Source organism: Lucilia cuprina, chromosome 3 (genome assembly GCF_022045245.1).
Source record: "Lucilia cuprina isolate Lc7/37 chromosome 3, ASM2204524v1, whole genome shotgun sequence".
In the NCBI taxonomy this organism is placed as follows: Eukaryota; Metazoa; Arthropoda; class Insecta; order Diptera; family Calliphoridae; genus Lucilia; species Lucilia cuprina.
The window spans coordinates 64,953,767-64,979,021 of record NC_060951.1 but is presented as its reverse complement, the minus strand read 5'-3'; the positions used below and the strand labels follow the sequence as shown (position 1 = coordinate 64,979,021).

The 25,255-nt window shown below is 27.6% G+C and overlaps 1 protein-coding gene across 2 annotated transcripts in view; it reads right to left on the bottom strand.

Moving 5' to 3' along the window:
- The window catches only part of LOC111674948 (venom dipeptidyl peptidase 4), a 269,708-nt gene extending 244,854 nt beyond the window's left edge, over positions 1–24,854 (bottom strand). The window contains exons 1-3 of one of the 2 annotated variants that reach the window (XM_046946152.1): positions 24,608–24,854; positions 21,409–22,240; positions 19,520–19,889 (exon numbers count right to left, since the gene is read on the bottom strand). The gene's annotated coding sequence lies outside the window, so the exon portion shown is untranslated. The remainder of the gene's footprint in view (positions 1–19,519; positions 19,890–21,408; positions 22,241–24,607) is intronic. The other variant, XM_046946151.1, reaches the window with a different exon arrangement.
- Between the last annotated feature and the right edge of the window lie 401 nt (positions 24,855–25,255).

Genomic DNA, 25,255 nt, shown 5'->3' with positions numbered 1-25,255 from the left:
ATGTTGTTTGAACATCATGTACTGAAATCAAGGCTTTCAATCGCTAATAGAAAACTGAGGTCATTTGTAAAACAATTATTTGTATTTTTCCCGTGTATTAATACACATCGTATGAAAGGTATTCCTACTGAAAAGGGGCTAATACACATACATGACTGGTTATTAACATTCTTGTTTCCATTTCCTTTCGCATGTGTATTTATTAAAGTATTTAATATAATAAATAACACTAATAAAAACGGAAAATGTTTATAGTGTTTACCTGTCTGTATACAACAAAAAAATACAAATATTAAACAAAAGCGAATGAGAGATTATTAAAGCTTCAATAAGAAAAACTTTGCATGAGCAGATTAAAACACGTTTTCAACAAATGGCAACTGACGACTAATTAATAACGGTAGAAAATAACACATGTTTGTACTTGTACAATACAATGCTCAAATACACTTTAGTATACATAGGAAAAGGAGTGGATGCTTTTATTGAATACGACTAATTGAGACAAACTTCCTAAAACATAATTATAATTGTGCGACACATTGAAAATTAATAATCATCGGGCATAAATTAATAATACTTACGTTTAATAATAATGTTGTCTGCCCTCTTTAGAATTTTAATGGTATTTCAATAAACCTACATACATACTTTTGTATAATTTTAAATTGATTACAATAATCACAATGTTTATAATTATATTGCTATACAAAAGTCATGACTTTGAATTAAAACTAATGAATGCTTTTAATTGTGAAACATTTTATAATTTGAGAATTTTACAATAATTTTGATTACGAATTATTATAAAATTTTTAGTTATAATATGAGAAGTTAAAACTTTTGATTATTATTTAATGGCATGACATGACAGATGCTTACCATCTTCCCGTTTGTGAACAATTTCTTTAGGATTGCCCAGCAAACTATGGTTCGATAGAAATACAATAATTTATTGCCTCAAAAACGGGTAATTCCGCCTATATTGGATTGCTAGATAACTGAGGCCCATTGAAATATTAAGTACATTGCGAGGTATTCCTACAAAAATAAGTGCTCAACGTGACACCCTATGCTACCAATGAGTTTTCTGAAATGGAAGCTGGACAGCTTTATAAATAATAAAATTTCCCATCTTCAGTTCTCTTCGAAAAAGATTGTTTATGATCTCTCTTTTCCATTTTTTAACTAGGAATTACCGTGATTCGCAAAACCAATTAAAAAGATCTGTTCTAGAGAAGACTGCTTGTATTGGAAAATTTCCCATGTGGTGCGCACATTATCTAAAAATTTTTATTTAGATTCCGCTGTTAGATATCCCATAATACTTTGAAAACAATATTAAATACATTTACTTTTTTCAAATTTCTAATATATGCTATACTATCTGTCATACATCCGTCTGATATTCTAAACTAATATTAAATCTTTAATAATCCCTATAAAACCCTAAAAAAAAAAACAATTAAATAAAGTTTAAATGCAAGTAAATGATAGAAGCAAATTAAATATGTAACTATGTGTGTATGTACAAACTTTACTAACAAAACTGTCAGAAAAATAAACCAACAACTTTTTTTTAGTTTTTGAAAAAGCAATAGAAATTACAACACACAACACATAGCATAAAAATAAAAAAAATATTATACAATAAAACCAAAAAAACTAAATTGAAGTTTTCACAATATTTTCAAAAAAATAAAAATTTAAATTTTTTTAGCATTTAAAATCGCTTATTTAAGCTTAAAAATGCATAAAAAATCAAACCCAAAAATAAAAAATACACGAAAACCAAATTCACACAATTCGATATTTACATGAATACATACATGTATTTATATATGTAATTTCTCACACAATGCACAATATAATAAATGGTTAAATAAATTCAATTATTGTCACATACCAAATGTGCATGTATATGTGTGTTGTTAATGGTAGGAAACAGATAATGAATCAATGCGTAAGCAAAATTTATTGAATGTGTAAATGATTTGGCTGTTTGTCTGATATAAAGAAAATTAAATTTATTACCCAGCTATTGGCTGGCTGGATTATAGCCATAGTTATCAGTGAATTTTATATAAATACAAAGTGTTATTTGCCGCATATAAAAACTAGTTAATGCAGATTAAACAACTGCAACTACAACAGAAATGAATGCAGCTGAGACTGTATTTAAAACACCGAATAATAAACGAAACTAAACACAATGAGGCTCACCATAGAAATACATACATACATTTTTATTCATTTGCAACCGGACTTTAACAGGAACAAAAAATAACCTCAAAACAAAACCAGAAAAAACAGGAAATACATTTTATGCTCGTATTTTGTTTAATACATGGTCAACACAACAACAGCAACTGCAATAACAGTGAAAACAACAATAATGCTTACTATTTTATATTGACATACAAGCAAACACACTAGCAGAGTAGTATGAGAAATAAATGTTTAAAGCACTGAGACTTAGCAATTTTAAGGGCGCTTGATAGAGGGAGTGGGAGACTTAATATGGCGCCTTTGGAAACATAAAAATGTTTAAACAACAGCAACAAAAGAAAGCAACAATTTTAAATACGATGTAGTTTAAACTAACTCGACCATAAATACTATACTCTAATACAAACACACACAAAAATACATTTACACATACTCATTGTGGAACATATAGAAATACAAAACACCAAACACATGTGGTTGGAAAAATAGAAGAATAATAAGGCTATAGACAAGACTATATAGTCTAGTCTATAGTTTAGTCTTCAGTCTAGTTTACTGTCTAGTCTATAGTCTAGTCTATAGACTTGTCAATAGTCTTATCTATAGTCTAGTCTATTGTCTTATCTATAGTCTAGTCTATAGTCTAGTCTATAGTCTAGTCTATAGTCTAGTCTATAGTCTAGTCTATAGTCTAGTCTATAGTCTAGTCTATAGTCTAGTCTATAGTCTAGTCTATAGTCTAGTCTATAGTCTAGTCTATAGTCTAGTCTATAGTCTAGTCTATAGTCTAGTCTATAGTCTAGTCTATAGTCTAGTCTATAGTCTGGTCTACAGTCTAGTCTATAGTCTAGTCTACAGTCTAGTCTATAGTCTAGTCTACAGTCTAGTCTATAGTCTAGTCTACAGTCTAGTCTATAGTCTAGTCTATAGTCAAGTCTATAGTTTTATCTATAGTCTAGACTAAACTTTAGACTAGACTATAGACTTATAAAAGCAGAAAAAATTTAACAATCCCAAAACCTCCCACTTGAATTAAAACAGAATAAAAAAATTGTTGCTAATGTTTATTACAAAAGCTACATTTTTTTTCAAAATGATGCGATTGTATTAAGCACCAAAATACACATAATTTTCTATCCACATGTGTTTGAACTTTTAACATGGAAAATGTTTAACAGTGTTATTAAATATTCATATAAAATTTTCCAAAGAGAAAAATAATATAATATCCTTTAATATTACATACATATTTTGGTTTCCTTTAATAGACAAACAAAACTAATTTGTATAAAAGATTATTAAAGCATAAAGGGTTAAGGTTGAATATAAATAAGGATTTTAAAGTTATAAACTAAATTGATGAATACTAATCATATTCAGACTGGAATCAATTACTTTAATAACTTAAAAATTGAACAGATTCTCTACAAACAAAATACCTAAGCATTTTAACACGAATGTAATGCATTTGATTACATATGTCAAATAAGTATATTTCATTACTTTAAAATAACAGTATTTATTCTTTAAATTATTTTAAAAAAGACATTACAGCTAGAACAAATACTACAACTTTTCAAATGACTTATTTTAATTTCCCCAACACTTCCGTATGCCTTCCTTAGAAAAGTATTATAAACCTTTGTAAACATTATTTAAATTATTCTATTTTATTTAAAATATTTATTTATCTATTTTCAAAAACACAAATGTCATAGCAAAAAAGACAGGAAATGCATTTGCCATAAAAATAACTACAAAAAGACATAGTTTAATAAATCTTATATTTAAAATAAAATTGTTTGTCATTTTTTGTTTTTTTTTTTTTATTTGTAAACTTTAAAAAGATTATTGTTAAATAACAAATGCATTAAGATTTAATGCTCATTCCATTTTTTAATGGTCATTTTGATTATGGTCAATACAAATATAGTAAAAATATTGAATAAATTTGTATAGAATTTCAATTTTATATGCTGACTTTAACTGCACATGATTTTGAAATTTGTTTGTATATGCAGCAGTTTCATAGCCAAATGTAGTTTAATTGTGGCCATTAAATGAAGCAATTTTTATTTTCTATCTATTTTTCATGCATTTTCTGGCAACAAGTTTATTACGTGTGGGTGGTTGATCAAACATATATATAGTATTTTTCTTTTCTATTGCTTATCTAAAAGAAATACTAATTCAAAGAAGTTTTCTTTAGATGTTTAAATTGTATAATGTTTAAGAATGTTTTCTATATTAATTTTTGTATTATAGAATTTTCTTTACCCAACAACACAGAGAGTTTTTGTACTCCCAGCAGTTCGACAAAGAGTCAGTACATACGAAAAAGACCGTAATTTCCACTATTAGTTACCCACCTGGATGATCGTAATTCGTCATTCGTCACGAATGTACCCTTTATAATCGAAAATGAAGACAGTCGTCACTTTAGTGTCCTCTTTGTAAGCGGGAGCGGAGACAGTCGTCTCTTTACTATCCTCAAGTAACCTAAAGATTATACTCTTAAAAGTAGTTTTTTTGATGTACTTCCAAAAGTAGTTATTTTACCCATCATTTAAAGAAATGTTTATTACTTTCTACTAATATACCACCATCTGGTTGACTAAAATTTATATCTTTCGGGTCAATCGTCACATTATTGTCTCATAGTATTCTAGAGAGTAGACACTTGAAATTTTTAAATTTTAGTTCCATTAACACCCGGCAGACTCTAATTCGTATTTTTTTTTTTTTTTTTTTTGGTCTTTCGTCACAAATAAAATCTTTGTAATCGAGAATGAAGACAGTCGTCACTTTAGTGTCCCATTTGTAAGCGAGAGCGGAGGCAATCGTCTCTTTACTATCTCTTTGTAGGGTGTAGAGTGACGATTGATTTCCTCGTAGGACAAGCCCATGTTAAAATGGTCGGTCACCTGGGTAGTCAGGTGGCTAGGGGCTACCACAAGTGGTAGGTTAAGTGGTCAGTTCGGGACTGTACCGTCGAACTGCTGGGCTATTATTTTCAAAAGGTAAAGTTTTTTTTACGTCGAAATAAAGAGTTTAAAAAGTTATAAAAGCGTTATTGTTATAAGCAATGCTCGAATGCAACTACTTAACGCTCTCGCTTACAAATAAGCATTTAAAAAAGTACTAACAAAAAGGGCTTAAAAAGTTGTTCTATTTTACACACAAAATATGAAACTGTCGTGTTCGTTAGACTCAATAGCATTCAACGTTTCTGTGCATTTGATAGAGGACTTTACATCTACATTAAACTTATTTTTGCTCAATTTCATTAGTGTTTGTTAGATAGCTGTAGTCAAAAAAAAGTAGTTTCAAAATTTCATCAAATTATCACACATGGTTTACAAGAACTCAAAGACTGTCAGACTTACTGAATCGATGTAGAAATTATTTAAATTTTTTTACAATACTCATGTACTCTCTACTTTAATAAATTTTAAATTTATTTTAAAGAAAAGAAAACTTACTTAGAAAACTTATAGAGTAATGGAAAATTTAAAAAATGTTTTTTAAACAGTATTCAGTAACTGAAATCTACTCAAGCATATTGTGAAGAGTACTTTAAGGAAACTTAACAAATTGTTTTAAAAAGGTCAAGCAATTGCCACACAATATTTCGGTTGAAGTTCTTATAATAAATTTTCAATTTTGAGGAGTTTTATTGGTTTCTAATGAATGTGAAATGAAGTAAAGCATGTTATACTTTAAGAAAATTTAATTTAATTTTGCTTTTTCTCTTTTCTTACATACTACATGGTCTCAAAGTAGCCGCAAGTAAAAATCTATGAGGCGTAATTTTTGGTTTAAGAAGCAGCCATAACATAAAATAGAATTTGTTAGCAGCAGGAGTAGGAGTTTTATATGAATGTATATGAATGATACATACATGTGGAGACAATTTATTTTTTTACATTATAGTTATGAGTTCTAGTAAGTAATTTTGTTGTAAGGAGGCAATGTATATCTTTTAGACAACTACATAGTTGTTTCAAATCCCTGTATACATATGTGTTTAAGTTATATAACACTTGGTCGCTCTTTGTAATGTAAAGTGTAGTCAATCATCTACTTAGTTTCCTTAGGTAACTAAACAATAGTCACCTTATGCAAACTAAGTAATAAAATGGGAATAAAGAGATCGACTGTTGCCGAGGGAATTCGAAGAAATAAATATTTTCTGCCTGTTCCTCTAAATGCGAACGAACAAGAATTTTCTAGTTTTATATTGAAAAAAAAACAATAAATTCTTAAAATTGTTATTGTTTTAAATATAAAAGGAGAAATAAATGTTCGTTCGCATTTAGAGGAACTGGCAGTTTATTCCAGTTAGTCTCCCCTAACTGCCGGGCTAAAAATGTTTTACCATATAAAAAGCATATAACTATTAAAATAGATTTTATTATCCAATTGACATCTCATCTGAAGAATGAAACTAAAATGAAACTTAATTGAACTGTGTACTAAGCAAAAACAGATCTAAACAAAACAGACAAAAAAATAAAAAAATGGAAATCGAAATAGAAATAGAAATATGCGTATGAAAAAAACATTAAATAATAATTTAAAGAAACACATATGGGAAGAGCAAAAATACTCTGGAAAAAATATAAAAACTTCAAGATATTATCTATTTCGATTTCATTTTTTATCTCATTATAAACAGTTTCAATCAGATGAAAACTATGGTTGTATTACTCTAGAGGATTGTTCAACCTCTTCCTTACAGAAAATTCATCACATTTTTCCTTTTTGAATTTATTTAACTTTAACTTACGTTTTGAAACTTTCTCCAAGTGCAATTATTATTATAATGATAAAATTATAAATATGATACAAAATAAAACATAACACAACATGTAAGCATAAAAAACTACCATCTATTCCCACAAAATATGTGAAAATAAATAGAAATGGATATAATAAAGTCAAGAAATAATAAAAAACGAAAAAAGGAATATAATAAACACTTCATTACACTACTTCCACTTCGAAATGTTCACTCATCATCATCACCATCATGGTCTCTAACTTTAGCAAGCAACACATTCAATTGAAAATATGCTAAAGGAAGCAGTAAGTATATGGGAGCTTAATAGACAGAACGAATGAAAGAATATATGAATGAAATAGTAACAAAACTCTATTATATTTTATAACACATCACTTATGGTTATAGTTCTTCATATGGGGTTTTTTGCCAATATTTTTGGGGATTTTCTTTCAAAGTTTCCTTTTTTGTGTGAGTGTTAAATAAATTATATGTATTTATGTTTCTACATACCTATGAATGTATGTATGTTTGTTTATTTGGGTTCATTTCACTTACACTTAAGATACTCTTAAGGAATTATATGTTAAAATCAAACTAATGACTAAATACATATCTATGATAAGGACAAAGCACTCTGGGTCAGAATTATGAATCAATAATTTTAGATTATAGTCCAGACTATTAACTGGACTATGGTGCCAACTATGATCCATATTAGACTATAGGCAAATAGTACAGATCATTAATCAAAATAAAAACAGATTATAGACAAGACTACAGTTAGTTAGTTAGTTAGTTAGTTAGTTAGTTAGTTAGTTATTTAGTTAGTTAGTTAGTTAGTTAGTTAGTTAGTTAGTTAGTTAGTTAGTTAGTTAGTTAGTTTGAAAGAAACTAAGAAAAATTACACCTAGGCCTCTATCGGTCCTGTTCTGCGCTCCTTAACCAGTGCCACAGGTGGGAATCGAACCCACCACCTCCGGTCTACCAGACTAGGACACTAACCACTAACCTACCAGAGACAAGACTTAAGTCCAGGTTATTGATTAGTCTATAGTCCAAATTTTTAGACTAAACTAAAGTCTAGTTCATAGACAAGACTATAGTCGATATTTTAGTCCAAACTATAATTCAGAATAAAGACTATAGTCTAGACTAAGGAGTGAGATCGAAAAATTCTTAACATACATATATGTTTATAAAAAAGAAACCACTAAACTTACAGCTTTATTTTTTTTTTATTTGATTCAAATTATTATTACAATTTACAAAAAAAAAAATATTTTTATAGTTTTAATCACTAGTGATGAAATTTTGAACCCTTTTCGGAAACCCTTCCATTAACGTTTTTATACTGCTTTCTGTCACTTTGCTCGAACATGAAGTCCATCTTCGTTTAAAATCTACCACACTTTTGGACACCTTTTTTGTACTCTTCAATTCTCTTTTAACAAGAGCCCAATATCTCTCCACTGGCTTTAGCTCCGGGCAGTTTGGAGGATTTGCCTCTCTTGGTACAAATACCACATTATTGTTCTTGTACCACTCAAGGGCTTGTTTACCATAGTGACAGGATGCCAAGTCAGGCCAAAAATAAGTGGACACATTATGAAGTCTTATGAATGGAAGCAGCCTTTTTTGTAAACATTCCTTGATGTAAATTTCGGTATTTATAGAGCCCGTTGTAACAAATGATTGGCTTCTTTTGCCGCAACTGCATATTGCTTGCCATACCAAGAACTTTCTGGGAAATTTTGTCTGCTTTTGGGTCCTAAACTTTTCTTCAACATTCCCTCGAGCATCAGCAACATAAAACTTTTGACCTGGAAGTTGCGAAAAATCTGCCAGAACATACGTTTCGTCATCCATTATGCAGCAAGAATATTTTTTTATAAAACTTGACTTCAGTTTCCGTGCTCTGTTTTTGGCCTCTAAATTTTTAGCAGCGTTCCTGTCAGGAACTTTTTGAGCCTTGTATGTTTTTAAACCTGCATTAGCTTTAACTTTTCGTGCCAAATAGTCCGAGCACTGAGCTAACCGAGCTGCTTTCCTACCGGATGTGTTGGGAGCTCTTTTGAAAATGCGTTCTATTTTTTGGCTTTAGAAACATCATGTGGACCATTCCTTCTACCTGAACCAGGTTTTCTATCAACTGGCAAGTTCTCCCGGTACTGTTTAATAGCATTGGAAACAGTTTGACGGCAGACCTTTGTATGCTTGGCCAACTTTTTGTAAGACCAAGTTGGGTTTAGTTGAAAATATTTAATAATTTCAGTACGCACTTTTTTCTGGTCACTCATTTTAATCAGATTAACAAAAAAATTAATATAATTGACATTACACATAATAACTGACATGTTTTTCAAAGGTAACTTGATCAAAAAAAAATCAAATAATACTTTGGTTGAAAAATGTAATGAAAAACGTGTGTTAAGAATTTTTCGATCTCACTCCTTAGAGACTAACAAAGACTATGAACTAGCGAATAGAACAGACAATTTACTTGACTAAAGCCTATAATATATTCCAGACATAACTTTATTTATGTGTAGATCATTAATAATTTATTACAAAAAAAAAAATACTATAAACTTGACTTAAGTCGAGACTAAAGACTAATCTATAGTCGAGACAATAGCCTACATTATAGCCGATGCGATAAACTAGGCTATAGAATAGACTTTAGGCTAGGCTATATACTAGGCCATATACTAGGCTATATGCTAGGCTTTATACTAGGCTATATACTAGGCTAAAGACTACACTGTAGACTAGACTATACTCCAGGCTATACACTGGACTGTAGTCTAGACTATAGGCTATAGTAGAGACTGGACTATAGTGTAATCACTTTAGTACACATGAAAGAATAGTCTAATTTCCATACTAAAAACGGATGTCAGACTATATACTGGACTAATTAAATAATCTGGTCTATTTTACATAATGTTTTACAAACTATTATATATAAAATTGTTGCTGCTTCACTGTGCTAACTTCAATTTTTTCCACAATTTATAAACAATGTCAAACAGAATAAGAAATAACGAGACAAGACATGAACAAGTCAATATGATGAAGACTGTAGATAGATAATAATAATGACAAACAAAATAGACGACAATTTGATGCCACAGTATTTATTTTGTTTTCTGCCTCACATTTTCTCTCTATATATATTTTTTTTTTCATAAATCCTCTTATTCATAATTTGCTCCTCGAGAGTGTGTTTGTATGAGTATTTAGCTATTTGCATATTTTGTTGTCTTCTAATGAGGTTTAAGTAAATGTTAAATATTATTTTTTGTTATTCTCTATTATTTTTGTGTAGTGGTAATAATAATAAACTCTCGACAAATGATAGACAGAAAGAGAGACAGACTGACAGACATGTATAAACAAATTTAATCGAATAAATGACCTTCGAAAAGATAAAAATCATATTCACTTACACCCACTCAAAAATAAAAATATGTTCTTAGACATACATTAATTTCCAGCATACTAAAGTAAACTAACTAACTAAAGTTTCTACTATGTAGTAGACTAGTGAAAATAGGGATATACTTGTTTAGCATCGATTTCCTGCAGTAAAGTTTTGTAAAACACAACAGCAGGCTTTCTTTTAAACTAAAGCCCGATTAGTTTGATACAGTAAAACTACAGGGTAAATATTGTCATATCTGTTGAATATATCAGAATGTGAAGAATATGAAAAAACACGAAAAATAAAATAATATTTTTATTGGCGATTTTATTTAATTTTATTTTAAATAATAAAAAGTTTCTTCTACTAAAACTATTTATTGTTACTGTTGTTTTATTTAGCAGCTGTTTTTGTTTTCTAATAAAATCTAAGTATATAAGATTGGTTGCCACTTGTTGTTTGTCAGATTTTATTTATTTGTTGCTCGTTATAAAAACGGAAATATTTTAAATATTTTATGGCTCATAAACTAAAACATCTGTTCTTTATTATTATTTTATGTTTAATAACTAACAACCACGTTAAAATAATCAAACAATTTAAAATTTTGTTTAAAAAATTTAAACTTAATGTTAAAGTGATATTATTTAATGTTAAAGTGATTAATGGAATTCTCTGCAACTTTTTTTTTTGTTTATAAAGTCTCACGATTTTTTAAGGGCAAATATTTTTTAAGTGCAAAAGTAAAAAGTGTGAACAAATGGTCTGCTCATAAGCCTTTCTAGAATAACCCTAAATAATGGCTGTTACATGGAAGCAATCGTTTCAAGATATATATATATATAAAAAAAAACATTTAAAACGTTTTATAGTAAATTGCTTAAAATTTTATTATATTTTTATATAAATCAACTTTATAACTTTTCTCTAGAAATTTAAACAAAATTATTTAAATAATTATTGAAAATTAAAAATTTTTCATTGACACTTTGTTCCAAATCACCATACAAAAGAAAACAATAGCAATAATTTTCTTTTGTAACAAATGAAAAAAAAGAACAAAAATAAATGAACAATAATAATGAATAAACGAAAAACCCTCAAGGAAATGCTATATAAAAGAACAAAATCAACAACAAATAAAAAGTTTTAAATGTTTAAGCAGTTAGACATTAAACATTACACTGAATCACACACATACACTGCCAGAAACATGCCTACTCACACTAACAAAAGAAAATTATAATAATTATGCTTTGATAAACTCATAACCGCCCTAACCAGTCATTTTCACTGATTATTATGGAATATAACTAAAATGCCGTTTAGTTTCAAAAGTTAAATATAAATAGTATTTTATTATTTCCTTTCTTAAAAAAAATAACTAGAAAAAACTCATTAAAATTTCTTTGATAAAACCCTGAAAAATTCCACACACTCTGTATTAGTTTTTTTAAAAGATGGGTTATGTTATTTTAAATTTGTCTATAATTTTATGAGTCAAATCAACACTATTATGTCTGGAGGCTTTTTAATATTTATAAAGAAAGGTGAAACTGAAAGTAAAAAGAAAGACATCGTTTTACTTCGAAAAAAAAAATATTGAAATAAACATTTTCAAGGTTTGCAATTTGTTATTGTAATTTAACAGACAAGTTGAAAGTAACTGTAACTAACAAAGTTTGTTTGCGAATACGCAATATGGCAGTAATAATATTGCTCATACTACCTGAAGTCCTCTTGAATAAATTTGTTGAAAGTGAAGTGTTGCGGAATGAAGGAATTTAAAAAAAAGGAAAAATTGTACAAATTTGGACAAAATAAAGTAACTAACTAACTTACTAACTAACTAAATAATTATTAAAGATTTTTTAATCTTTTAGCATTTCTACTTGTAATTTAATTTATTCCACTACTATTACATTGATTAATATTTCCATTACAATTAATTTGTAGTTAGTTACAATTGTAATTAAAGCTGTAAGGAATTTCGTAATGTAATTATACCCCCCACCTTTTTTCTCAGAAAACCCAAAATTGTCTCAAATACACAAGAAAAAACAACCTAAATACTTTGTTGCTTTATGATCTTTAGAAACTTCCAGAAACACTTTGCAGCTAATTTCTATACAGATTTTATGTTTATTTTAGTAATATTTAACGTTAATTATTCTATATGCATACTAAAATATACTTAACACAATCTTGGCAAAATATAATAAAAACCCAAATCATAAAAAAACGAATACCTAGTTTTATGCTAAAAACTAATATGTATAAACGTCGGGGTCAGGGTTTCTGCCAATATCCTGTTCTAAGCCACAATGTGCAATAAAATACAGAAATAAAATAAAAAAGATTTAAGTTCAAATCAAAAAAAAAAAAGGAAAACTATTTGAAGGAATTTAGCAATTTACATGAAATTACAATAAAAGCAATTTTACGCACATATGTACGCACAAAAACACATACATACACACTAACAAAACCCAGTAGTTTTGCAGGGGAACAATGTATACAACAATTTTTAATTGTATAATTTCTTACTTAAATACACATATTTTTTAATATTCTTTTTAATTATCCTGTAAATATTCAATTATTACTTTAGTGTTTGTAATAATGCATTTAGTCTACATAAAAGAAGTAAAGTTTTAATACAATATGAGACCAAGCAACACGCCTAAACAGGGGAAACCTCCAACTACAGGAATGTGAGTTGTACATACATACATATGTATATGTTTGTAATACTATACACTTACATTTGTAAATACACAAGAGTATAGTTTATTTGGATTGTTAAAGGCGAAGAAGTGAAATCAAAATATAAAACCTATTCGAACGATTGTTTGAGAAAATATTTCATTTGTATTTATTTACTATATTTTCTAAAGGGTGTCGCAAAATTTTTAAAAATATGATACCATTCCAGTTGCCTATAACTGTTCTTAAAAGTTAGTAGTAAGTAGAAAATTTTTATTGATCGTGAGTTTTGTAACACTCTTTATGTAACAGTTAGTGTACATATATGTAAATGTAACTATGTTGTTTGTCTTTATTGCTGTTGTGTTTGAAATTGGTTTAAATCAGTTTGCAAATTCTTAAATACTTTCTACAATGTTGTGGTACTTTCATTTATGGGTCTTGTTTTCGTAACAATTTTATTATGTTTATTTTTTTTTATTAATATATATATATATATATATATATATATATATATATATATATTTTTTTTGTTAGTTTTTTTAAAAAGCAAATAAACATTGGTTTAGGTAAATGAATCCTTTTTTAGTATTTTGGTTATGTTACAGTAAAACCTAGATGAAATTAAGAGAATTATTTGATACAAAAAATACATAAATAGTTAGTAACGCTTTTCTGCTTAATTGCCTTTGGAATTCAATCACCCACAGTTTGATTTTGGAATTTCAAAAGAGGACTTCATTTCAGCCTCTGCTCATGCTTTGTTATTATTAAGCAACGATAAGCAACATCGATACTTCAATTCCTGCCTTCTCTGTTCATGTTTTTTAGATATTTTATAAAAAAAATCTCATAAACTATTTGAGAATTATAAATCATACATCTGAACTTAAACCAAACAGCAATTTATAATTTGCTAACTTTTTATACCCTACACCATTAAAGTGTGGGTATTATGAATTGGTGCTGAAGTTTGTAACACCCAAAAATATTGGTTATACACCCACATTAAAGTATACCAATCGTTTCGGAATTACGGAATCAGAGTCATTTTAGCTATGTCCAACTGTCTGTGATTCCATGTTGAACTTGTGCGCAGGCTACAAGTCGCAATTTTCAAAATAATTTGATGACTTTTGATTACTTTTCTTTGGTCCAGGAACGAACGCTATTGAAAATGGTTGAGATCGGTGCATTATTTCTTCCCTAAAAATAGGTCATTTGAGCACTATTGTAATGCAGGGTATCATATGGTCGACAATGCCGTACTATACTTTTCTACTTGCTTAAATACAATTACGGTTTTCCTTTAATTCAAGTTTCCTCTGTATTTCTTAATATTCATATTGAACATATTTTGGTTTTAAAGAAAATATGTTTACTTATGTTGTCGGAAAAGCTGTTCTATTTTTATAAAAAGGTCTCTGTATGAAATATAAATTCAAAATCAAAAGTTCGGATACAAACATTTGTCAAGGAAATAAAAAAGGAACAAAAGAATATATAATGTAATATTCATTGTTATCACAGTAAGCTTTTTAGTATTTGTTTGTAATAATGTGATTTTTGATAAATAAACAAATAAATAGAAACAAAAAAGTACATTTGTTTACAGTGTGGGAGAAAAAAAATATACAAATTACAAACCAATGCTGTAGTTGGACTATAATTCACAGAGTAAGAATAAATAATATCACAACAAATTTTTTCATAATATTTATCAAGATATTGCGTATAAAAAGTAAAAATTAAATTAATTAAAAAATATAAGTTTTTCTTTAACGAAAGGTATTTATGTTTCACAGTCTTCTGACTTGTTTTTCATTATTTTATTACAAAATTTCATACATGACGCGAAAAAATTCTTAATTTTTAATTAGTTTTCTTTGTTTTACATTCATTACTACGAACATTTTTTATTACATTATAAATTTTAAATATTCTTTATAAGTAATTTCTTAAAATATCAAAATATCTTTGGTAGGTCTTTTTTACATATGTTTGTCTGTTTGCATTTAATTATGCCTTAAACTTATTTTTTACACTGATATCATTGACATAAATGTCAAAAAGTTAACTTTATTAACACAAACATACTAGTAAATGTTATTACTGGCATCAAAAGATTCGTGACATTATTATAAATTGATGATGCAAGTGCAGTGATATCGAAAAGTCGCCTTATATATCCTTACTACAAAATGTCCTTTAGTTAAAAGTAGTCCATTAAGTTATATACCAACATTACCCTGTGTTCTATTTATTTCAATAAATATATACATATTTGCTTAAAGCATTTTTATATTTTAGAATTTTTAATCCCTAATTTAAAAAGTTTTCTCAAACTTTATAAATCACAAATTTCAATGAAGACGGTGTTAGAAATAATACATTTGTAGGAAATCTTAGAAAAAGGGTTATACATATTTTAAAATAAATTTAAAGATATTAAATCTTTTACTAAAATATCAGTCAAAAAACTCATCAAATATAATTATGACGTCATAGCGGTTTTGTATGGGGACTGCGTGATATAACGAGCTGATTGCAATAGTTTTCAAAAGATTTCGTCCTCAATCCAAAAAATCAAAAAGACAGCTAGGAAGCCTGAAAGACATCCGGACAAAAGTGCAGACAGAAGAACACACTCGAGCCGATTGGTATTAAATATAAAATTTTTTTACAAAAATATGAATTTCTTAAAAAAAAACACTCTTTAACTTAAAAAAGTATTAAATATCTGTAGACATGTTCTAGTATAAATACAAATAAATAATTTTTTTTCTTACATGAATATAACTATGTTATGTTGGTGCCACATTTACTTTTTGCTACAAGTATCTACAGCCAGTAACAGCACTTGAGTAAACCCAGGAAAATAGAAAGTGAAGTGAGAAAATAATTCAGTTACAAAAATATTTACAACATGACATTAATAGAAATCTAAAGCTTAACTAAAGAATACGCTTTAGATTATGTTTTCTTTTGTATAAAAAAATATATATCTTAAAAAATAAACATAAAAAATCAACAAAAAAAAACTAAAGGAAAAGTTTTAAAACATTGATTGAGTAGTTTTTAAGTGTTTATTTTAAGGGTTTACGAAAGGAATGAATGGATGGATGGCTTTCAATCTACAGCTAAATAATGCTTATACTTTCATGTCTGTCCTCATTTTTCTTTTATGTGGGTGTTTTTTTATAAAAATAAACTTATGTAAAATAGTTTTACTAACTTATTTAAAGTTTGAATTGAACCCAAAATAAAATTTATTTTAGGTTTTAAAAACCACAAAATTTTGGTTTATAATTTAAAAATTAAAATATCAAAATAAATTAATTAGTTTCATTGATATTGGTACAGTGGTTAAAAGTAATGTATTCATATAATACTATGTACACATATAATATGAAATCAATAAAAATTTAATCAATGATTTTAATAGTTTTATTATACCCTTTAACTCATTGAAGTTCGAAAAGTAATAAATATTGTCACAACATTATTTAAAAAAAAGGAAAAAACCAGCAGGATAATATTTCATAATAACAACCAGAACACTTTTTGAAAAATCTTACAAAGAGCATGAAAATGAAAAATAAAGAGATTTTTCTTAAGGGCAATATACAGTAATAAATTTTTGTTTTTCATTAAAAAATAATCATAATAAATTAAATTGTTAAACACAGTGTGATATTTAAAATATATTGATAATTAAATTTCATAATATTCGAAAATATTAATATTCCTATGAAACATTTAAATATAAATCTTCAATATTTTGAAAATATTTTTTTTTAATTTTGCATCTTGAGAACCAGGAAAGCAAAAAATTAAATATAAAATAAAAACCATATTCATAAACAAATTTTTATTTTATAAACGATTTATAAATCAAATTTCGTATGAAAGTTTTGTTTTATAAGCCCTTTATAAAAAAAATGCTGTCTATGAATAAGGGGATAATTGTTTAATTGCTTAAAGTGCTGTAGAGTATTACACCATGACCGGAAATTGATATGGAGACACCAACCACATAGAGCATATGATCAACAAGGAACATCAGTGCTAATAGAATCTGAATCTTAGTCCTAATATTACATAATGGCTTTATAAAGGTGTAGTTAAAAAAATATAGCTTACACTTCAATAATATGACTTTCCCGTAAAATATGCTATTCTTTTACAAAAGTATAAAAAACAAGTTCTTAAAATATTCGAGAATATAAATTTCCCATGGATCATTTAAGCAAAAATATTTAATATTTTGAAAATATCTTTTCTAAGTTTGCCTAAAAATAACTTCTTGGAATATTCATGAGTACCCGGAATGCGTGAAAATAATATATTAACTATAAATCGAGTCACAAAAGTTTATAATTATAGTTTTATTAAGTTAACTTATTTCATATACAAAGTCAATTCTTTAAATAGCTGTACAACACAAATTTGAAAATTAATATTTTTCAGTGAACAGTAGATTGAAATTCTAAGAAATGTTCTTAAAATGTGATTTTAATCCTCTGGTTTCTGCGTGACAAATAGTTTCTTATTTTTTATATATAAACTACGACAGAGACTCTAGAGACAGACAGCATGGGTATAAGTGGTGCTGCAATGAGTACTATGTCCATCAAGGCTGTAGGACCTGTCGTCGTACACATTGACATTGAACGTGCCTGATCGCTGATCCCAGGAGGAATGTCTTCGTCACTTTAGAGTAAATACTCTTAGAAATCCGTTCATATACGAATTGCTCAATGTAGATATGTACCTAATCACAACACAAGCTTCAAGTCAAAATTTTAGACAGGCCTTAATATATTTACCGACAGCCAAAAGCCAATTTAGTCGATATCTGGTGATAAAGATAAATCTATGATCTTATTAGATTGTAAGAATGCATTAACTGAATACTCTACCAGAGGTAAGGTTTGCATCATATGGATAATAGGTCACTCGGGAGTAGTCAGCAACGAAAGTCCGAATTATTAGCTTTAAATGGAAGGGAGATCGAAATAGTTAGCCTGAGGAATGCAAATTATTTAAAAATTAAGGTCACCCCTTAGGGTAAGGTAATGAGGGCAAGACGACAAATCTCCTAAAAATTACCAAGTCCAAGGTTAGTATGATGGAACGTAGAGTAGACACATAGGATAAGGGAAACAAATAATTGGTCAATGAAACTGTGGTGCACATTCTTAAGCACTGTCAGGTATTCGTGAAAGTAAGATCCAAGTATCATTATTCTGGAAATAGCATTCCTCTCAAAAATTCTAAGGAATTACATACGTAAAACTGAATTTCTGATTATTGAAAGATAATAAATTCAGTGAATTTTTTTACCAACAAAAAATTTTTTCTTGCTTGAAAAGAAGCGCACAACAGTTATGGCCTAGGTGTATTTCATCGGATTTGATGTAGTATACATCCTCCTATTAACCTTGTTTTAACAAATAAAATCTAAATGCAAATATTAATTATTAAAAATAATTAAAATTACACCTGTTTTTACCTTATTACAACTTTTTAAATAACAACTACTATTTTAAAAACTTTTTCCTATAAAAACAAATGTTTTAATTAACATAATAAATTAAACTATTGTTAATATGTATATTTAATTAAGATTTTTTACCACTTTAAAAAAAAACATAAAAAAACTAAGCTTATTATAAAATTTAATTAAAACTTGTAATTTATCAAAACACATTTGCATTTTCTGTCTAATTTAAATAGTGGATATTATATTTTGTACAAAAAAATAGGATTATACAAAAAAATCCGAATTTTAATAAGCTTGACGTACAAAGTATGCAAATAAAATTATGAATCCCCGTCGCCTAAAAGTAGGCAATGAATAGATGAACAAAACTTTGTATAAAGTGAAATTAACAAAAGGCAATATACAACTAAATCTGGACATAAAAGAACTGTAAAACACAACTAAATAAAGTGTTACGGAAAAAATAAATAAATTCTCAAAGGGATCAAAAAAAATAATTTAATAAAAAAATATTTATACGAAGATAATTATTAGTTAAGGGGAAAAGTAAAATCCTAAACTTAAAAAAAAAAAAAACTAAAACATAAATTAAAAATAATTTGCAATTTGTCTACTCTTTCATTAGTTAAGTAGTTTTTATTTTATGATTAAAATAAATTTCATGTATGTCCTCCGATTAAAAGAAGCTCTTTTTCACTTTGTATTTTATTAACACACCTAACCAATTATGACCAGTAAGCAAGACGGTTTGAGATTAACCAAGTTATGAATAAAAATATGCTAAATAGGCAACTATTTCTTAAAGCTTTTTTGCTATTTCGTTTATAAAATAAATAAAATAATAAAAGCAAAATTGTTGAATACTCACTTTGAATTGTATAGAGTCTGTAGGAAAGTATTTCTTTCTTTTTATTATCTATATTTGGTTCATTATTTGGCGCTATATTGTCCACTCGGGTCGCATTCCAAGGATCTTGTTGTTGCTATTTTTGTTGCTGCTGCTGGTGTGAGTGTGTAAATAACGCTGCTGCTGGTGTTGGTCGTATTACAGCTCTGTTATTTTGTTTGGTGTTATATAGTCAAATAAGTATCTTTGGCTTTTGTTAAATTTTAAGAATTTCTTTACTTTATTTTTGGCATTTTTTATAGCTTTCACTCTTTCTTCTTTATTTTTGCGTTTTATTTTTATAGAATTATTTTTGGGCAACTGCCATTTTTATTGAAGCACAAAATGGAGACTGGAAAAATCCCCAAACAAGTAAGAAAATAAAATATTAACTATAAATCATGGCATGACTAAAGTTAAGTCATTATGTTTTGTAACGATAATGCGTTAAGTATATAATTCACACTTTAAAAAAAAAGCTTTGCTACAGCAGCAAAAATTGTTTAAGACAAATTTTAAAGCTAAATATTATGTTCAGTCACAGTGGGTTTAAAAATAAAATTTCGTTTTATAATAAAAACTCTAATATTAAATGTTATTATAAGTTTAGAATGAAATCTACTAACGGCTCTTTTAATGATAATTCAAAATTTTATTTAAACATTTCACTCTTAATGCAGAGTAGAAATCTTGATTTTTATATAGATTGTACATAAAATATGCAAATAAAATTATAAATATATACTGCCTAAAAGTAGGCAATTTGTTAACAGTTGAGCAATAAAGTATAAATGTTGTGAAATTTGTTGATGAAATTTTGTAAACGTTGTTCCGTACAAAATCAACTATTGTGAATGAATTGTTCACAAGTTCACGATGCAATTTTCCTTCGAGGGAAATGAAAAGTTCAAAGGAACACAATTTTCACTTCTATTGGCGATAGGATTAATTAATGAGAAGAAAGTAAAGAGCATAGTGAAAGCAATGACATAACAATCCTTTATTTAGATATCCCGAATGGTGTTTTCAACTTTCAAATAGCTTCATCGAATAAACCGTATAATGCCAGTCTAGCATTTCATTGACACAGAAGCAGCGTTTGGCTGTAAAGAAGTCCAAGAGGATATAATTTCGCTCTTTGAAAAACTCTAAACTGATGCATATATTCGTGTGCTATATAAAAATTTTAGTAGGCATTTCGATCGAACTACCTATTTAACCTCCGATTAAGGGCTACACCCGACCACCGACTGTCCAGGTGATTAGCAAATTTAATATTTTCCAAGAGGGAGTCGATCGTCACCCTATAGATTACAAAAAGACAGTCAAAAGGCTTAAGTTGGTGTTCTGTTTGCATGATTTGGTGAAGAGCAACTTTTGTAAGATCTCTCATATATTTGGGGCCGAAAGAATAAGGAAGACTGATATTTGACCACCCATACTGGTGGAGATTTGTAGGCGAAAATGGTGTTGACTAGTGCTCAATCATGAGATGAAGGAGCTCAGCACACAAATGAAATAAAATTAGTTGTAAGAATAATAATGATTATTGGAGACAAAATGGATTGAATTTGAAAAAGATGAAGAAACCCGACTATTTGATGAAGAAATCTAAATCTAAAATAAGCCTTTATTCCGAACTTTTGGACAAACTATGCACCATCTATAAAATAAATATGTAACTAACTTTTTATATGAATGTTATTTGTCCTTATTCTTAAAAAAATAAAATTTAAAATTTTTTGCTGCTTTTAATAATTTCCCAAACCAAAATCAAATTTAAACCACTGTGATTGAGATTTTTACAATATTTTTTTTTTAACCATAATGACTTAAACCCCTAAGCAGAGTAAAAGGATATATTCACTTACACTCTTATACTTTAACACAATACACAATTTATAATATTTTTCACTCTTTCTTTTTTTGATTCTTTTAGGAATATATATTTTTTTGTAATTTTTTTTTATTATAGAATATTTTATGAAATTGATTTTTTAATGCTGCTGCTGCGGAAGAATATTTGCTTGGTTGTTTGTTGGGTTATTATGTGTTAAACAATTGTGGTTTTATTATGCATACTTTTGCGGTTTGATTAAACGTATATAGATTTTGTTGCTTTTTCAAATTTGATTTAAGCTCTTTTGTTTTATGAATTTAATTTTAATTTGTTTTAATTTAATTACTGCTTTATTATATTAAACATTTTATGGTGTTTAGTGATTTAATAAAATGTAATAATTAATATTGCACTCTTCAGATAAACAAAACACTTTATTTGCACAAATTTGTAGCATTAAACTCTTTATTGCTTTTTCACGAACATTAACACAATGTATTCTTTAGGTTTTATCCTGTTATATCCTGTAGAGAACATGTTTTTTTGTTTGAATACTTTTTTTTTTTGTTCATATTATTGTTGTTCATTTCATATTTGAACTAGTTGTTGTAGTTATTTTTAATAAATAGAAAATGGAGTCCAAGTAGAAGAAAGAACAAAAAATTGAAACAAAGAGTAAGTTTAATATAACAAACAATAACGATGATAATAATGATGATGATGATGATTAAATGGTTTTCTTTTTTGTTGTTTCCTGTTAATGGTTTGATATTATTACATATTTTTGTTGCTGATGATGTTTTGCTGTTATATGCTGCTGTTTGCTATTGTTATAAGCAATGAATTATTGTTGTTTTATGATGCTGTAAAATAAACAAGACAAGACAAAACAGGTGGAGTTTGAGTTTTTTAATAAATTAAACAAAAAAAAAATAAACGAGTTATTAAATTTTAAAAACAAATTGTCTGTTAGCTTTGTTACATTATGTTTTTTCACAAAAATGTTATGTGAGCGAATAAAGCATGAAAATACTTTGTGTTTAAAATATGCAAATTTCCTAATGAATTTTTTAAGTATTTTCTTTTTTTTGGGTTAAAATGAAAAAAAGGTTTTAATTAAATTGTTACGTTTTGTGGCTGAGTGTAAAAGTTGGTTTTGTTTTAAGTAGTTAATTAGTGAAACACCAACACACATTATTTGTAACAGTTTTTTGGTGTTTAAATGAGCCGTAAAGGTATTCAAGTTGATAGATGGTTATGAGACAAATTAAAAAGTTGTTATTCGTTAAAGAGGATTTCTTTGTGGTTAGAAATTTGTGATTTTTATTGTTTACCTTTTTGTACGTAATTGCCTTATTTATTTTATGTTTGCAAATTCTTAATTAAAATTTAAAAAAAAGCTGCAACAATTAGAGTCATCAATTTGATGGAAATGGAAAATGGAATGACTAAAAATAGTGGGCGTGGCACGTATACAACTTTTTAATGCCGGTTTTTATCCTCATACTAATATTTCAGCTATTAGCTAAAAAGTAATTTTTTAAAGGCCACATATGGGGCCAGGAACAATTATAGCCCGATCCTTATGAAGTAAAATTTAATTATTACAATTAAATTTTACTTCATACAATTTTGAAAAAAAGCTTTCACACATAGAAAAGTTGATATGCTTGTGAAAATAGATTCCAGTTATAGCAATTCTGCGTACTCTGATTTTTTAATCCTAATGAATTGAAATAAATCATATTATTTTGAAGCTGACTTTCGCATCTTCATTTGATATTAACTTTTTATATAAAATTGAAACTCCATCTTTATGTCCTTTTAATATTAAACTGAGTACGCATAAAGAAAACTTAATATAGGGATAGTGTCTATTATGAATAGATTTTATAAATATTGATCTATATCAACATGGCTACTTTTAGTCATTTATGAAAGTTAAACTTATTTTTTGATAAGGACCCCATATATCAAACATAACCTGATGCTGATGACATTAAGGGAACTAGAATTATATATGTATGGACTGATATCATACGTAGACCGATATTACTGATTTACTAACCGAATGTTTTTAAGATTTGGTAAGACATCAAAACTTAATTCAGACTCAAAAGGCGGATTGCACAATCCCCCCTATATAGGGGGAAGGGATCATATATAGCCAGAACCTAATGAAGTTAAGACTAAATTTGGAAGGATTTCAAACGTCATACTTTATTATGTTATTTCTGCGTACATGAAACAAACTTGTACGAAAAATGCATGTAATCCGGAGCCTCATGTATGGAAATAGGTGAAAATTTATACCGATATTGCGTATTTTGTTAGTATGCGTTAAATAAACTGACAAATTGTAAACTGTAGTTAGAAAAAACGTTAAAAACAATTTAGAATAGTCTTCCACCAACGAGTTTCAGAAGATTGCTGTTCAAGTAACTTTGGCTAATCTGTTTACGCCACTTCTAAAATTATTTAACTTCAACCAATTCTGTAAATTTCTAGGAAATATTTAAAAATATTCACTAAAAACCTTCCTAATTTAGTAACTCTGCAAAACTGGTAAACTTAAATTCGTCTCCTACATTTTAACAGAAAACTTAAAAAGCTAGATATGACAAGTATTAAAATCATATTTTTATATCTATTTAAATGATGTATAATAAAATCTAATTTAAAGCCAACATATTGTTGTCAAATAAAATACGTACTCTGCTTATAAACACACAATAAAATACAAATAACAATTGTAATGAAAATGTGAAAATATCACGTTTTAAATTAGATTTTTGATTTGTTTTAAAGTCCACATTCAGAAATGAAATTAAAAACTTGTTTAAATATAAAAAACAAGAATAGAAAGTGATAATATTTACAATTTTTTTTTTTTTTCAAAAAGAAAATTTTGCTAAATAAGGAGAAAAACAATGGTTTACGAATAAATAGAAAACAAAACTAATTTTGCAATTTGTCTTTTATAATTGACATTTTGAAATATTTTTGTGTAATTTATCCTAAACAAAAATAGCACAATTTGTATCTTATAAAAAATCAGCATATTTCTAAAATAAGACAAAACAAAGCATAAATTAACATGCTGGTAAAATGTCAAAGGGTTTCACATTTCAAAAACAAAAGCATTTTTAGTTAAAAATTCAGAATTCCTAGAATTTCAAAAAAAAATCACAACAGCACATTACTAGCTCTCACAAAGTAAAATAACCAACCATACCATACACTTTGTTAATGTTTTTTGTTTTTAACTATGTTAGCAGCAAGCAAATTTGTTGCATTTGCTTAAACATTCTGTTTTTTTTTTATTTCTTAATTTTATGAATATTTGATTATGATGGCGCTGGATGAGCTGTTTTTCATTCACCCTGCACTGCACTTTAAAAATACCGTATATTTTTCATAACTCTATTAATCCGGTATAATAATGACTGACTGATTCGTTCGCCACTACGCACAGAAAACACTTTGTATTTGTTGTTTTTTTTTTATTTAACAGCAAACGTTCGCTGTCGTAGTCGAATGGTAACTACTACTGCTACTTGTTGGCAATATTTTGTTATGCTGTGTTTTTGTGTCAGTCTTTTTCCTGTTCTGTTTTTCTTGTGTGTTTCGTTCGTTTTTTATTTCTGTTTTTAACTCCTTTGGAATGCAAACCAAAACATAACAGCACATGTCTGCAAAACAACAGTTACTTGAAGTGGAAAAAGTAGGACAGAAGAAAATAACTGAAAATCCCAGCAGACAAAGGACAACAAAACACAGCAACAAAAAAAAGAGAACCACCACATTTTTAAGAATTTGTTGAACATATACAATAGAAGAGATTTTATTGTTTACATTTAACTATTGCTAAAAGCTTT